General features: G+C 43.9%; 1 pseudogene; it reads right to left on the bottom strand.

Moving 5' to 3' along the window:
* Positions 1-5,229: 5,229 nt before the first annotated feature.
* The window catches only part of LOC117355007, a 136,831-nt pseudogene continuing 124,628 nt past the window's right edge, over positions 5,230-17,432 (bottom strand).

Here is a 17,432-nt window from a genome sequence, read left to right as displayed (position 1 = left end):
GTGTCTCAGGTATGAATCATCTTGTGCCTTTTTAAAGTTGACTGCATCCTATATTTTTTTTTTACCACATTCTGGACATGTATATGGTCTCTCTCCAGTATGAATCCGCTCATGGAGATTTAAATCTGATTGCTGAGTAAAGCTTTTCCCACATTCTAGACATGTATATGGTTCCTCTCCAGCATGAATCCTTTCATAGCTTCTTAAATTTTATTGGTAAAATTTTTACCACATTCTGAGCAGGTATATGGTTTTTCTCCAGTATGAATCCGCTCATGGAGATTTAAATCTGATTGCCGATTAAAGCTTTTCCCACATTCTAGACATGTATATGATTCCTCTCCAGCATGAATCCTTTCATGGCTTCTTAAATTTGATTGGTGATTAAAACTTTTGCCACATTCTGTACAGTTATACAGTCTCTTTCTGCTATGAATCCATTCATAGCTTCTTAAATTTTATTGGTAAAATTTTTACCACATTCTGAGCAGGTATATGGTTTTTCTCCAGTATGAATCCTCCTGTGCATTATTAAATGTGATTGCCGATTAAAGCTTTTTCCACATTCTGAACATTAAGAAAACAATGACCAAATCACAGAAGCTTACATCAAATCACATTGGCTACCAATCCAAGAAAGAATTCAATTTAAATTCTACTGCATGTTATTTAAAACACTAAATGGAGACAGCCCATCCTATCTGAACAACCGCCTCATCCAAGCATCCACTGCCACCGGGAGCTGCCTCAACTCAAGCCAGTGACTTCAGGCCGCGTGGGAGCCCTGCTCCGCCATCCCGAAACCCCCTGCGACTTCACTACTACTCTTTCAGGCAGCTCCACTACCACCAGGAGCTGCCCCAGCGCAAGCCAGCTCTCCCGCTAAAGGATAGAAACCGTGGGCCGAGTGAGAGATCAGCTCTGCATCCCAAAACCAAAAAGGCCAACAGCAGGGCCTATCTCCCACACAACAGGAAGAGCCATCCCCCTCACCGGCACTCTGAACCAATCCAATCACTCAGCCCCAGACACCAAAAATGAAGCTATCCCCGAAAACACACACTAAAACCATTGTACTGATTATCCTTCTCATCACCAGTTGGAAAGTAGTAGCAAACAACTTACCCACCATACCCACTGCAACCAATATCCAGCAGCTCAACAGGAGATCCCTCACAACAAGATACTTGAACCACCATACCAGCACTCAACACCCTATCACCCTAACCTGGAGAAGAAGATCCACACATCCCAAAACCAAACCTCAACCTAAAACACTCATCTACCCTGAAACTGCTCACAATCATCAAACAGACATCGCCTCTCTAACTTGTCCCTACCTAAACATCAGAGCCTTAGGACCCAAAACAGAAAATATAAAAAATTGGATAAAAACCAAAAACCTAGACTGCCTCTTCCTCACAGAAACCTGGTTAACCTCAGACACAGACCCTAGAATAACAGAGGTATGCCCTCAGGGGTACAATATAACAGCTACCTGCAGAGAGAAAAAAAGAGGAGGAGGACTAGCAATAATAATTAAGGACTCCCTAACCCTAAACGTACTAGAAAAAATATCCACCCCACAAATGGACTTCCTCGCCTGCCATCTCACAAGCACTACACTAAAAAACTCACTAAACTGCATGCTCTGTTATATAACACCAGGTAACTGGACCACAGTGAGACCTGAATTTGAAAACTTCATTTACCAAAACTCTTTCACAGCAGATTATAACCTTATCCTAGGAGACCTAAACCTTCACCTAGAAGACCCAACTTCCACACCAGCAAAAAACTGCCTATCTTTTCTCAAAGCCTTATCCTTCCAAATCCTAAACCCACAAACCACACATGAAAAGGGTCATCAACTGGACATTGCAGCATTCATGACCAACCAACCATCCACCCCAGCAATTCAAATTCCAAACGGAACCTGGTCCCCATCCCTCTGGTCAGACCACTACACCTACAACTTCAACATCAACTGGATCAAGACCAAAACCACACTTCAATCCAAAAAAATAACATACACCTCACGCAAACATATCGAGCCAACCATTTTCTGGACAAAAGTAGATGAAACAATCCAAGTCTGCGACCCAAATGACTTCATCTCTCACTGGAAGAATTTATCCACCAACACTCTTGATGAACTAGCCCCTCTACAGATTAAAACCAGAACCAGCAGGAGATCAGACCAATGGTTTGACATAGTAACATAGTAACATAGTAGATGACGGCAGATAAAGACCCGAATGGTCCATCCAGTCTGCCCAACCTGATTCAATTTAATTTTTTTTTTTTTTTCTTCTTAGCTATTTCTGGGCGAGAATCCAAAGCTTTACCCGGTACTGTGCTTGGGTTCCAACTGCCGAATTCTCTGTTAAGACTTACTCCAGCCCATCTACACCCTCCCAGCCATTGAAGCCCTCCCCTGCCCATCCTCCTCCAAACGGCCATACATAGACGCAGACCGTACAAGTCTGCCCAGTAACTGGCCTAGTTCAATCTTTAATATTATGACTTGCTCCAACTCAAAAGACAGTGTAGAAGATTAGAAAGAAAATGGAGAAAACCAAACCTAGATCAAACAAAAATAGCTTGGAAAAAAATCAACAAACAAAACAAACTTCTACTAAAGGACAAAAGAAAAACACATTACACAAATCTTATAGGCACAGAAACCCAAGACTCCAAAAAACTATTCCAAATCTTAAAAGATCTAACAGACACTAAACCCTACACAACCACTAACAATACCCCACCCCCCTCAGCTACCCTCCTGGCAGATCACTTCAAGAACAAAATCACTAATGCCAGAGCCACCCTCAATAATACCCCATCCCACCTAAATGTAATCACAACTCCTCCCACAGAAAAAGATTCAACTGCGGCAGACAGAACATGGGCTCAATTCCCAAATATACAATGGTCTGAATTCAATAATCTCTACAAGAAATACAGCCACGCCTCCTGTGACCTCAACCACTGCCCTTCATATCTCCTCACTACATCCAGTGAAAAATTCCGTACTCTATTTCTACAATGGATTCAAATCACACTCACGGACGGCATCTTCCCTACTTGCCTCAGCGAAATCATCATCACCCCAATCCAAAAAGACCCAAAAGGACCACTAGACCAACCATCCAATTTCAGACCTATAGCCTCAATACCACTATACGTCAAACTCACAGAAGGCCTAGTAGCCAAACTCCTCTCCAATTATCTGGATGACCATAACCTACTCCACCCCATGCAATCTGGATTCAGAACCAACTTCAGCACAGAGACATTACTAGGCTCCCTTATGGACACAATCAGACAACACCTCAGCACAGGGAAAAAAATGCTTCTCATACAACTGGACCTGTCTGCAGCATTCAACCTAGTTGACCATAACATCCTTCTGCAAATCCTGGATGCAATAGGTATCTCAGACAAAGTATACTCTTGGTTTGAAGGCTTCCTAAAATCCAGAACCTATAGTGTAAAATCAAACAAAGAAAAATCAGAACCTTGGTCAAACCCCTGAGGAGTACCACAGGGATCCCCTCTATCTCCTACTCTCTTTAACCTATACACCGCCTCTCTCGGAACACATCTGGACAATCTAGGCATAACCTCCTATAGTTATGCGGATGACATTACCATTCTCATACCATACGACCAGCCAAAGGCCACAAATATACTACATAGAACACTAGAAACAGTTACGACCTGGATGAAAGATCACAAACTTAAACTCAACCCAGACAAAACCAAATTCATCCTCCTCGAAAATGACAAAGTCCAAACCATAACCAACTTAGAACTAAACTCAATCAACTACCCCATCCAAACCACCATAAAACTACTAGCAATGACTATAGACAGATGCTGTACCATGCAACCACAAATAAATAAGACAATACAGAAATCCTTTGCAATCATGAGAAACCTGAGACTAGTCCGGAAATTCTTTGAAAGAACACAATTCCAACTTATAGTACAATCCCTAATCCTAGATATGCTGGACTACTGCAACATCCTCTTCCTTCCATGCCCTGCTACTATGACCAAACAACTACAAACAATCCAAAATACAGCTTTGAGACTCATCTACTCATTAAGAAAACATGACCATATCACAGAAGCTTACATCAAATCACATTGGCTATCAATCCAAGAAAGAATTCAATTTAAATTCTACTGCATGTTATTTAAAACACTAAACGGAGACAGCCCATCCTATCTGAACAACCGCCTCATCCAAGCATCCACAACCAGACACAGAAAAACGCATTCCCCATTCATACCTCCCCCGATCAAAGAAGTAAAACGATCTAAACTACACGACGGCCTCCTAGCCACTCAAGCCGCAAGGCTAGACAACCAGATCTCCAACCTTCTGATGACCACCCCAGACTACAAGTCATTCAAAAAAGAAATAAAAACAATACTTTTCAAGAAATTCCTGAAACAACCCTAACCTCACGTACTCTTAACAACGCAAACTCTGACAAAGGATCTACTCTTTACTACCCTAGTTATGATAATTTTGCTTCCATTATAACCTCCTGTAAACCACCTCTAATCTCAACAATCCGAGAATTGTCAAAAGACCTACTCTTTACTACTCTAGTAAATCAATTGTTCTCCCTTTGTAACCCCCATTTATAAATCTTTTGTAAGCCGCCTTGAACCGCAAGGTAATGGCGGAATAGAAATCCCAAATGTAATGTAATGTATATGTTTTTATCCACTATGAATCCTCTCATGTCTTTTTAAAGTTGACTGCATACTAAATCTTTCCCCACATTTTGAACAGATTTCTCTGCTGTGTGAATCCTCCTGTGCATTATTAAATGTGATTGCCAAGTAAAGTTTTCCCACATTCTGAACAGGTATACAGTCTTTTTCTGGTATGAATCCGTTTATGGCTTCTTAAAATTGGTGAGTAAAACCTTTACAACATTCTGAAGAGGTATAGGGTTTCACTCCAGTATGAACCCTCTCGTATTTTCTTAACTCTAATTGCTCAGTATAGGTTTTACCACATTCTGAACATGTCAGGTATGAATTAGAGAATGACACAGTGACAAAATTCATCACCGTCCCCGTGGATAACTGCGGGAAATAATCCCATGTCATTTTCTAGTGTCTATTTCAACCTTGATCCTTCTACACCAGCATTCTTCAAAGCAAAGCTTGCAGGTCAGTGGTTGTGCCCAATTATACTGTGATTCTTTCCTCTCTCCTTAAAGAATAACATGAAGATGGTTTCCCGCGGTTATCCACGGGACGGGAACGGTGATGAATTTTGTCACTGTGTCATTCTCTAGTATGAATCATCTTGTGCCTTTTTAAAGTTGACTGCACACTAAAGCTTTTACCACATTCTGAACAGGTATATGGTTTCTCTCCAGTATGAATCCTCTCGTGTTTTCTTAAATCTGATTGCTGACTAAAGCTTTTACCACATTCTGAACAGGTAAAGGGTTTCTCTCCGGTATGAATCCTCATGTGCATTTTTAAAGTTGACTGCATACGAAAGCTTTTCCCACATTGTGAACAGGTATATGATTTCTCTCCAGTATGAATCCTCTTATGTATTGTTAAAGTTGAAAGATGACTGTATCTTTTACCACATTCTGAACAGGTAAAGGGTTTCTCTCCGGTATGAATCCTCATGTGCATTTTTAAAGTTGACTGCATACGAAAGCTTTTCCCACATTGTGAACAGGTATATGATTTCTCTCCAGTATGAATCCTCTTATGTATTGTTAAAGTTGAAAGATGACTGTATCTTTTACCACATTCTGAACAGGTATGGGGTTTCTCTCCAGTATGAATCCTCATGCATTTTTAATGTTGAAAGATAACTGTACCTTTTACCACATTCTAAACAATTATATGGTTTCTCTCCAGTATGAATCCTCTTGTGTTTTTTTTAAATCTGAATGCTGCATAAAGCTTATACCACAGGTATATGTTTTTCTCCAATATGAATCCTCTTGTGCATTCTTAAAGCTGACTGTGTAATAAAGCTTTTACCACATTCTGAACAGGTATATGGTTTCTCTCCAGTATGAATCCTCCTGTGCGTTATTAAATGTGATTGCTGATTAAAGCTTTTCCCACATTCTGAACAGGTATATGGTTTTTCTCCAGTATGCATCCAACAGTGCATTTTTAGAGATGATTGCTGATTAAAGCTTTTACCACATTCTGAACAGGTATATGGTTTCTCTCCGGTATGAATCCTCTTGTGTCTTCTTAAATCTGATTGCTGAATAAAGCTTTTACCACATTCTGAACAGGTATATGGTTTCTCTCCAGTATGAATCCTCTCGTGTTTTGTTAAATCTGATTGCTGATTAAAGCTTTTACCACATTCTGAACAGGTATATGGTTTTTCTCCAATATGAATCCTCTTGTGCATTCTTAAAGCTGACTGTGTAATAAAGCTTTTACCACATTCTGAACAGGTATATGGTTTCTCTCCAGTATGAATCCTCTCGTGTTTTCTTAAATCTGATTGATGACTAAAGCTTTTACCACATTCTGAACAGGTATATGGTTTCTCTCCTGTATGAATCCTCCTGTGCGTTATTAAATGTGATTGCTGATTAAAGCTTTTCCCACATTCTGAACAGGTATATGGTTTTTCTCCAGTATGCATCCTCTTGTGCATTCTTAAAACTGTGTAATAAAGCTTTTACCACATTCTGAACAGGTATAGGGTTTCTCTCCAGTATGAATCCTCTCATGTTTTCTTAAATCTGATTGATGACTAAAGCTTTTACCACATTCTGAACAGGTATAGGGTTTCTCTCCAGTATGAATCCTCTCGTGTTTTGTTAAATCTGATTGCTGATTAAAGCTTTTACCACATTCTGAACAGGTATAGGGTTTCTCTCCCGTATGAATCCTCCTGTGTGTTATTAAATGTGATTGCTGATTAAAGCTTTTCCCACATTCTGAACAGGTATATGGTTTTTCTCCAGTATGCATCCAACTGTGCATTTTTAGAGATGATTGCTGACTAAAGCTTTTACCACATTCTGAACAGGTATAGGGTTTCTCTCCTGTATGAATCCTCCTGTGCGTTATTAAATGTGATTGCCGATTAAAGCTTTTCCCACATTCTGAACAGGTATATGGTTTTTCTCCAGTATGCATCCAACCGTGCATTTTTAGAGATGATTGGTGATTAAAGCTTTTACCACATTCTGAACAGGTATAGGGTTTCTCTCCGGTATGAATCCTCTTGTGTCTTCTTAAATCTGATTGCTGAATAAAGCTTTTCCCACATTCTGAACAGGTATATGGTTTCTCTCTGGTATGAATCCTCCTGTGCATTATTAAATATGATTGCTTAAAGCTTTTACCACATTCTGAACAGGTGTAGGGTTTCTCTCCCGTATGAATCCTATTGTGCGTTATTAAATGTGATTGGTGATTAAAGCTTTTACCACATTCTGAACAGGTATAGGGTTTCTCTCCCATATGAATCCTCTTGTGCGTTATTAAATGTGATTGCTGATTAAAGCTTTTCCCACATTCTGAACAGGTATATGGTTTCTCTCCAGTATGAATCCTCTCGTGTCTTCTTAAATATGATTGCTCATTAAAGCTTTTCCCACATTCTGAACAGGTATAGGGTTTCTCTCCCGTATGAATCTTCCTGTGTGTTATTAAATGTGATTGCCGAATAAAGCTTTTCCCACATTCAGAACAGGTATATGATTTCTCTCCAGTATGAATCCTCTTGTGCATTTTTAAAGATGACTGTACACTAAAGGTTTTACCACATTCTGAACAGCTATATGGTTTCTCTCCGGTATGAATCCTCTTGTGTCTTCTTAAATCTGATTGCTGAATAAAGCTTTTCCCACATTCTGAACAGGTATATGGTTTCTCTCCAGTATGAATCCTCCTGTGCTTTATTAAATGTGATTGCTGAGTAAAGCTTTTGCCACATTCTGGACATGTAAATGGCCTCTCACTTTCATGGAGCCTCTGAAGACAGTTTAAACCTGTTTGATGAGAAAAAAAAGTTTTGTATCATAATATAAAGATGTAGAATGTTTCTCATTTGTATTATGTGCATTCTTAGATACAATATAAAATCCTTGATAAAGCTTTTATTAAGTAATTAATTTTACTCCTGCTTGTATTAACCGTTTAATTGGCAGATGGAGCAAAGTTTTTTTTTACATAACTTGATGTTGAACGAGAGCAACAATGCCAAAGAAAGGGTTAATTGTTACGGATCAATATTCAGCTGGGGGCAATTAACATTTTCTATACAGCTGATAACTTAGAACTACATTAGTCCCAGACAGTCAACACTGGGCCATATCTGGGCCCCGGCATTAAAAATCTGGTTCCCAAATAGCTAACTGGACACAGGACTGGTCTTACTTGCCCAGTTAGCTATGCGGTTAACAGCACTGAATGTCGCCACTGCACATCCGCATCATTTCAGGGTCTGACCTGACTCCACCACTACCTGGATCGTGCTGGGATGGTCAGCGCTGCTACTGCTGCTTGTATGATGGACCATTTCCTAGTGATTGCTGCTCTGCTCCTCTTGTGACCCAAACATGTCATCTCTACTCGCCAAAGAGTGATTCTAAAACAGAATCGGGTCTTGCTCCTTGGGGTGAACTATCGGAAGGGATTGGGACTTTGCCTTTGCTTTCTTTAAATTCCCTGGGTTGCTGGCTGCCTAGATTGCGAGCGTTTGTGGTCTTTGCTTTCCAACTACTTTTCTGGGGCAATTTCATTTTTTTTTTAGTCTCACTGCCAGTTGCCTTGCTAAGAAGGGTATCACTAATATCGTTGTGTACGTTGCTATCTTGTCTTTGCTGGGGGTGGCCACCGTTAGTGTCCTGCTTATGCCACCCCCACCTTCTAGTTTAAACGCCTAGAAACCCATGGCCTGAATTTCTCAGCAAGGATCCTTTTACCTGTCATTACAATATAGTCTCTTGGTTTTCCATGTATTTCCTCATCCTCCTCTGTACCTAAAGCCTTCGTGATGACACCAGGCTCTGAGCCACCTATTGAAGATCTCACTATTTCCTACTCTTCCCTCTTCTTTTCCATATGTAGGCAGTACTTCCGAAAAAGCTACAGTCTTTACAAAAAGGTTTTAACCCTTCCCCTGGCTAAAGAAAAGCTTTCTGCACCACAAGTGGGGTATTACTGGTGCGTCATTGAACCCAAATGGATAACAACATCAGCTTTAGAATTCCTAGATTCTTCCCTAATTAGAGATAATATTTGTTTGGGATTCCTGGAAGCCGAGGATCCTGGGAGACACTTCACTATTTTAGGCTCCTTGACTTGTGTTCCAAGGTTAATGCCGCTGATGATGGAATCTCCTAACAGCAGCAATTTTCTGGATCGAGCTTTCTAGTGCTTTTCTTCTGGAGTTACCTTCACTGGTTCCGGTTCCGGTTCCATCTCAATTCTTGACTATTGGGCTGTCTATATATTATTCTCCCAATTACACTGGCTGCCTATCGCTTAGAGAAGACATTTCAAGATCCTGATTCTGACCCTCAGAGCACTTAGAGAGGGGATCCCGGACTATCTGGCAAAGGAAAGTATACCCTCCATGCTGAGAAGAACACTTCATTCCCTCAATGACCATCAGTTGGCCATTCCATCGCTGTTATTTGTAGAGTCCCATTGAGCCTGGGAATGTTTTGCCCCTAAGGCATCATTCTGAACTCTCATTAGGTCAGTTCAAAGTTAACCTTAAGACTCAATTGTTTTGGAAAGCTTTTTCTTAAAATTTTTAAGGACAGAGGAAGCATGACAGCAATCGCTATGTACCATAGACCATCTTTTTCCCCTGGTGTGTCTGAACCTTTCCTATTATGTAATGTATGGAGTTATCTTCTAACTTTCTGTATGTTTTTTATTTTATTTTGGAAATCGCCTAGACTTGGTTGGTCCAAAATTGTTATTCCTTATACTTGATGACTCAAAGAAACATTTTCAGCAGCCCTGCCTGGTTAAGTGTCGGGGAATAGCAGCGGTTGGTCCACTCAGCGTGGTCTAAGCCTTGGGCAGCCTCTCTTCCTGCTTAAAACATGCTGAAGTCTTTGGGGTCTGGAACACGGGCGAGAGAGTGAAGGCTTTTTGTTAGGGGGGTAGAGTTTATCTTTTCTTTCCCTTTGTTCTTGAGTGCTTAGTTGGTGGAGTTTGGATGTTTGTGTGCAGAGTGATTGGGTGAATGGGGGAGGGGTACGTGTGTTGCAGAAACATTGTCCTGTGTGTTGAACGTGGGAGTACCTGGTTTTTACAAAATCTGAGCAGAAATTTGCAGCCTGTGTATACGTTGGCGCCAGGTTAGCACTAGCTCATTGTTGGCGGTCTCCTACTATTCCTGGCTGCCGTGAGATTTATAATCGTTTGGATTACCTCCAATTGATGTCCAAGCTGACGGCTTTTCATCATAATACTTTGCATAATTATTGTAAGGTATGGGATAAATATGTGCATTGGCGGGCTGTACGGCAGTTATTTACCGTAACAGTTGTTATCCAGGGACAGCAGGCAGATATTCTCAACAGTGGGTGACGTCACCGACGGAGCCCCGCAGCAGACAGCCTCGAAAGCAGACTTGTTTGAAGATCTTTATAACAGCTTACGAGTGCTGCACTGCACATGCGTGAGTGCCTTCCCGTCCGAGTGAGGGCGCGTGTCTCCTGTGAGGTACCTCAATTCAGATAACTAGCTAAGAAGCCAACCAGGGGAGGAGGGTGGGTTGTGAGAATATCTGCCTGCTGTCCCTGGATAACAAGTGTTACGGTAAGTAACTGTGCTTTATCCCAGGATAAGCAGGCAGCATATTCTCAACAGTGTGTGACCTCCAAGCTAAGCATAATGGGATGGAGGAAGAGTTGGCAAGTTAAGAAAAAAGATTTGGAAAACAGACTGGCCAAAATGGCCATCCCTTCTGGAGAAAGTATCCAGACAGTAATGAGAGGTGAAAGTATGAACCGAGGACCAAGTGGCAGCCTTGCAGATTTCCTCAATAGGCGTTGATCTGAGGAAAACTACGGACATTGCCATCGCTCTGACCTTATGCCCCGTGACTCGACCCTGCAGAGGGAGACCAGCCTGAGCATAGCAGAAAGAGATGCAAGCAGCCATCCAGTTGGATATGGTTTGCTTCAAGACAGGTTGCCCCCAACTTATTTGGATCGAAGGAAATGAAAAGTTGGGGAGCTGTTCTGTGAGGTTGAGTGTTTTGCAAGTAGAAAGCCAAGGCACGTTTACAGTCCAAAGTATGAAGTGCGATTTCTCCAAGGTGAGAATGAGGCTTTGGAAAAAAAACTGGAAGAACAATAGATTGATTAATGTGAAATTCTGATACAACTTTAGGTAAGAATTTTGGATGAGTACGGAGGACCACTTTGTCATGGTGGAAAACTGTGAAAGGTGGATCCGCAACCAAGGCTTGTAACTCACTGACTCTTCGAGCAGATGTGAGGGCAATCAGGAACACCACTTTCCAAGTAAGATACTTGAGATGAGCCGTATCAATTGCTTCAAATGGAGGTTTCATCAACTGAGCTAGGACTACATTGAAATAGACCACTGGAGGTGGTTTGAGCGGTGGATGTACATTAAAAAGTCCTTTCGTGAATCGGGAAACCACAGGATGTGCAGACAGGTGTTTCCCATCAAGAAGCTGATGGAAAGCAGCAATCGCACTGAGATGGACTCGGATAGATGTAGACTGGAGTCCAGATTGTGATAAGTGAAGTAAATAGTCCAAAACCGAAGCCAAGGATGTGGACATTGGCTCCATTTGGAAAGTAGAACACCAAGTAGAAAATCTAGTCCATTTCTCGCCGTAACACTGCCTAGTGGATGGTTTTCTGGAAGCTAACAAAATGTCCTGTACAGATTGAGAAAACTGTAGAGAGTCAGTTAGGTTGAAAGGTACCAAGCTGTTAAGTGTAGAGACTGCAGATTGGGATAAAGTAAGGATCTTTGACTGAATAAGCAGAGAGGGAAAAACAGGGAGAAGGAGAGGCTCCCTGGTGCTGAGCTGAAGTAGAAGGGAGTACCACGGTTGTCTGGGCTACCGAGGAGCTATCAGAATCATGGTGGCATGTTCTGTCTTGAATTTGACAAGAGTCTTGAGAATCAGAGGGAATGGAGGGAAGGCATAGAGAAACTGACCCGTCCAGTCCAGGAGGAAAGTATCTGCCTCGAGACGCTGGGAGAGTATATCCGGGAGCAGAAGTGAGGCAGCTTGTTGTTGAGGGGAGACGCAAAGAGGTCTATCTGCGGGGTTCCCCATTGAGCAAACACCTGACGCAGAGGCGAGGAATTGAGTGTCCATTCGTGAGGTTGCAGAAGACGACTCAATTTGTCCACCAGACAGTTGTGCTGACCTTGAATGTAGACCGCTCTGAGAAAGATGTTTTGATGGATTGCCCAATCCCACAGCTTCAGAGATTCTTGACAAAGGGAGTGAGATCCCATATCTCCCTGTTTATTGACATAGTGCATGGCAACTTGGTTGTCCGTCCGGACAAGGACTACCTTGTCGTGAAGAAGGTGTTGAAAAGCTTTCAGAGCATTGAAAATCGCTCTGAGTTCCAACAGATTGATGTAACAAAGATGGTCTGTGGGAGAACAATGGCCTTGGGTATGGAGACTGTCTAGATGGGCTCCCCATGTGTAGGTTGACGAGTCTGTTGTGAGAACCTTCTGATGAGGGAGAGTGTGGAACCGAAAACCTCTGGAAAGATTGGAAGAGAGCATCCACCAGTGGAGAGACTGCTGCAACAAAGGAGTTACTGTAATTTGTTGAGAAAGTGGGTCGGTAGCTTGTTGCCACTGAGATGCCAGAGTCCACTGAGGTATAAGAACATAAGAAGCTGCCTCTACTGGGTCAGACCAGAGGTCCATCCCAGCGGTCCGCTCCCGCGGTGGCCCATCAGGTCCGCGACCTGTGAAGTGGTTTCTGACCACTTCTATAACCTACCTCAAGTTCTATCTGTACCCCTCTATCCCCTTATCCTCCAGGAACCTATCCAAACCTTCCTTGAACCCCTGTACAGTGTTCTGGCTTATCACCTCCTCCGGAAGCTTGTTCCATGTGTCCACCACCCTCTGGGTAAAGAAGAACTTCCTAGCATTTGTTCTAAATCTGTTCCCTTTCAATTTCTCCGAGTGATCCCTAGTGCTTGTGGCTCCCCACAGTTTGAAGAATCTGTCCTTATTCACTTTCTCTATGCCCTTTAGGATTTTGAAGGTTTCTATCATGTCCCCTCTAAGTCTCCTCTTCTCCAGGGAGAACAGCCCCAGCATTTTTAACCTGTCAGCGTATGAGAAATTTTCCATACCTTTTATCAGTTTAGTCGCCCTCCTCTGCACTCCCTCGAGTACCGCCATGTCCTTCTTGAGGTACGGCGATCAGTATTGAACACAGTACTCCAGGTGCAGGCGCACCATTGCGCGATACAGCGGCATGATGACTTCCTTCGTCCTGGTTGTGATACCCTTTTTGATGATGCCCAGCATTCTGTTTGCTTTCTTTGAGGCTGTCGCACACTGCGCCGATGGTTTCAGTGATGTGTCAACCATCACCCCCAGGTCCCTTTCAAGGTTACTCACCCCTAGCAGTGTTCCCCCCATTCTGTAGCTGAACATCGGGTTCTTTTTCCCTACATGCATGACTTTGCATTTCTCTACGTTAAAACTCATTTGCCACTTTTTTGCCCAGTCTTAAGAACATAAGAACATAAGCAGTGCCTCCGCCGGGTCAGACCACAGGTCCATCCCGCCCAGCAGTCCGCTCCCGCGGCGGCCCAAAACAGGTCAAGACCTGTCTGAATCATCAGAAGGGGCTCCCTTGCCACCTTGGTTTCCCATTTAAGTCCTGCCTTCCTATCGAAGTCCTAGCCCTCCGGTCTTGCACATGCACGACCAGGTTAGTTTATACTCATTACCTGGTGTATTTCCTATACTTGTGTTACCTCCCAGCTCCTCCCTCAGTATCCCACGATCCCTTTATCCCTCAGGAATCCATCCAATCCCTGTTTGAATCCTTGTACCGTATTTTGCCTGATCACTTCCTCCGGTAGCGCATTCCAAGTGTCCACGACCCTTTGGGTGAAAAAAAACTTCCTTGCATTTGTTTTGAACCTGTCTCCCTTCAGTTTCTCAGAATGTCCCCTCGTATTTGCTGTCCCCTTCAGTCTAAAGAATCTGTCCCTATCCACCTTCTCTATGCCCCTCATGATCTTGAAAGTTTCTATCATATCTCCCCTGAGCCTCCTTTTCTCCAGAAAGAAGAGCCCCAGCCTATCCAGCCTCTCGGCGTATGAGCAGTGTTCCAGCCCTCTTACCAATTTCGTTGCTCTCCTTTGGACTCTCTCAAGTACCGCCATGTCCTTCTTGAGGTGCGGCGACCAATACTGAACGCAGTACTCCAGATGTGGACGTACCATCGCTCGATACAAGGGCATGATGACTTCCCGTGTTCTGGTTGCTATGCCCTTCTTTATGATGCCCAGCATCCTGTTGGCTTTTTTCGAGGCTGCTGCGCACTGTGCAGATGGCTTCAGTGATGCATCCACCAGCACACCCAAGTCTCTCTCGAGTCTGCTGTCTCCCAACAATACCCCCCCTAATTTGTAGCTGAACAACGGGTTCTTTTTCCCTATATGCATGACCTTGCATTTGTCCACGTTGAAGCGCATTTGCCATTTGTTTGCCCAGTCTTCCAGCTTGTCCAGATCCCTTTGTAGGTCCTCACACTCCTCTCTGGTCGTAACTCTGCCACACAGTTTGGTATCGTCTGCAAATTTTATAATCTCACACTTTGCCTCCTTTTCCAGGTCATTGATGAATATGTTAAAGAGTAAAGGCCCCAGCACCGATCCCTGTGGCACACCGCTCGTGACTCCCCGCCAGTCAGAATATTGACCCTTTACTCCAACCCTCTGCAGTCTTCCCGACAACCAGTGCTTGATCCATCTGTGCACATCCCCTCCCACCCCGTGGTTCCACAGCTTCTTAAGTAGCCTTTCATGTGGCACCTTGTCGAAAGCCTTTTGAAAGTCGAGGTAAATGATGTCTATGGGCTCCCCATTGTCCACCCGACTGCTTATTCCCTCAAAGAAGTACAGAAGGTTCGTTAGGCACGACCTTCCCTTACAGAATCCGTGCTGGCTTGTTCTCAGTAGGCCATTTCTCTCGATGTGCTCGCAAATGCCGTCCTTGATCATAGCTTCCACAATCTTCCCTATAATTGAAGTCAGACTCACCGGCCTGTAGTTCCCAGGGTCACCCCTCGATCCTTTCTTGAAGATGGGTGTGACATTTGCCAATTTCCAGTCCTCCGGCACCTCACCAGTTTTCAAGGATAGGTTGCAAACATGTTGTATTGTGCCCGCTATTTCCTGTCTTAGTTCCTTCAGAACCCTTGGATGGATCCCGTCCGGGCCCGGTGATTTGCCGCATTTTAACCTGTCTATCTGTTTGAGGACATCCTCCCTACTTACCTCTATGTGCTCTAATTTTTCAGTCTGTTCCCCACTCATGAGCTCCTCTGAGTCTGGTATATTAGATTTGTCTTCGCTCGTGAAAACCGACGAGAAGAACGTGTTCAACCTCTCAGCTACCTCTTTATCCTCCTTAATCACTCCCTTCCTGTCCCCATCGTCCAACGGCCCTACTTCCTCTCTCGCTGGTCGCTTCCCCTTAACGTAACTGAAGAATGCCTTGAAGTTTTTCGCCTCCTTGGCCAGCCCCTCTTCGTATTTCCCTTTTGCTTTTCTAACCTCCCGGTGGCATTCCTTTTGGCATTTCCTGTGCGCCTGGTGATTTTCCTCTGTTGGGTCCTTTTTCCATCTCCGGAAAGATACTTTTTTGTCCTTTATCGCCCTCTTTACTTCTATTGATATCCAAACCGGGTCCTTTAATCGATTGTTCTTGCAGCCTTTCCTGAAGTTGGGGACGTACATTCTCTGTGCTTCTTGCAGGGTGTCCCTGAATAGGGTCCAGGCGCTTCCCACAGTCTCCATCCTAAAGATGTTTCTGAGCTTCCTCCCCACCATTTCCCTCATAGCAACGTAGTTCCCTTTCTTGAAGTTCAGCGCAGTTGTTGCGGTCCTCCTAACTATGGGTGTCCCTCTTTCTAATGTGAATCTGATCGTGTTGTGATCACTGTTGCCTAGTGGTCCTCCCACTTCTACCCCTCTTGCAGGCCCCCCTAATCCGTTTAGGATGAGGTCAAGAGTAGTACCCCCTCGCGTCGGTTCTTTGACTAGTTGCTCCATGAAGCAGTCCTTCACAGCTTCTACAAATCCTATCTCCCTATTGCAGTTGGAGTGACCCGTACTCCAGTCTATCCCTGGGTAGTTGAAGTCCCCCATCACTGTTACATTTCCAGTCCTGCACTCCTGTCTCAATTCCGCTTCCAAGTCGTGTCCGACTCCATCTGGTGTACCAGGTGGTCGATAGTACAGCCCCAGTTTTATGCCCGCACCCTTGTTTCCCGGTAATTTGACCCACATCGATTCCAGCCCCTCTGCCTTCGTTGCCATATCCATCCCGACCGAGTGGATAGAGTCCTTTATATATAGTGCTATGCCTCCCCCCTTTTTGTGGGTCCTGTCCCTCCTATAGAGCTTGTACCCCGGCAGCGCTACATCCCATTGATTTTCCTCTGTCCACCAGGTTTCTACAATTCCAATTATATCCAAGTCCTCCCCCTTGGCCATGACTTCTAGTTCACCCATCTTGGCCGTGAGGCTTCTTGCATTTGCGTATAAGCACCGCAGGTCCCGTCGTTTTTCTCCCAACTCTGCATTTACTTGGGCCACTTGCCCTTGGATTTCGGGCAGTTTTCCCGCTCTCTGTGTTTCTGCTTTACCCTCAGCCTTTACCTTCTTAGCTTTCAGCTTCCCCACATTCCTGCCACCCCACTTTCCCGCTTTTCCTCTGGGATTTCTAGCCCTACCGGCCCCCTCCTGAGCTATCATCCCTTGAGCCTCTGTTTGATCCCCCTCGCCTTGTGGTACCTCTATATTACCCTTGGCTTTCGCCCTTGTGTCACCCAGTCCCCCTGTGTCCCCATGCCCCTTAGTCCTCTCCCAGCAAGCTCCCTTTACCTGATGTTTCCCTCGCTGTCTGATTTGGAGATCTTCCGGTCCCTCTGTTTCCTCCCTGCAGTCAGCCCGTTCAGCATCTGTTCTGGATACTGTTGTCTGAAGCGTCAACATCAGATCAGCTGTCTTCCAGTCTCGTTAGGTCCCTTTGCAGGGCTTCACAGTCTTCCTTGTTTCTAACCCTGCTGCAGAGTTTGGTGTCATCAGCAAATCTGATAACCTCACATTTTGTCCCTGTCTCCAGATCGTTAATAAATATATTGAACAATAGAGGTCCCAGCAAAGGTGAAG

This window comes from Geotrypetes seraphini, chromosome 2, assembly GCF_902459505.1.
Source record: "Geotrypetes seraphini chromosome 2, aGeoSer1.1, whole genome shotgun sequence".
NCBI classification, from domain to species: Eukaryota; Metazoa; Chordata; class Amphibia; order Gymnophiona; family Dermophiidae; genus Geotrypetes; species Geotrypetes seraphini.
The sequence above is the reverse complement of the archived record's forward strand: the minus strand, read 5'-3'. Positions and strand labels throughout refer to the sequence as shown.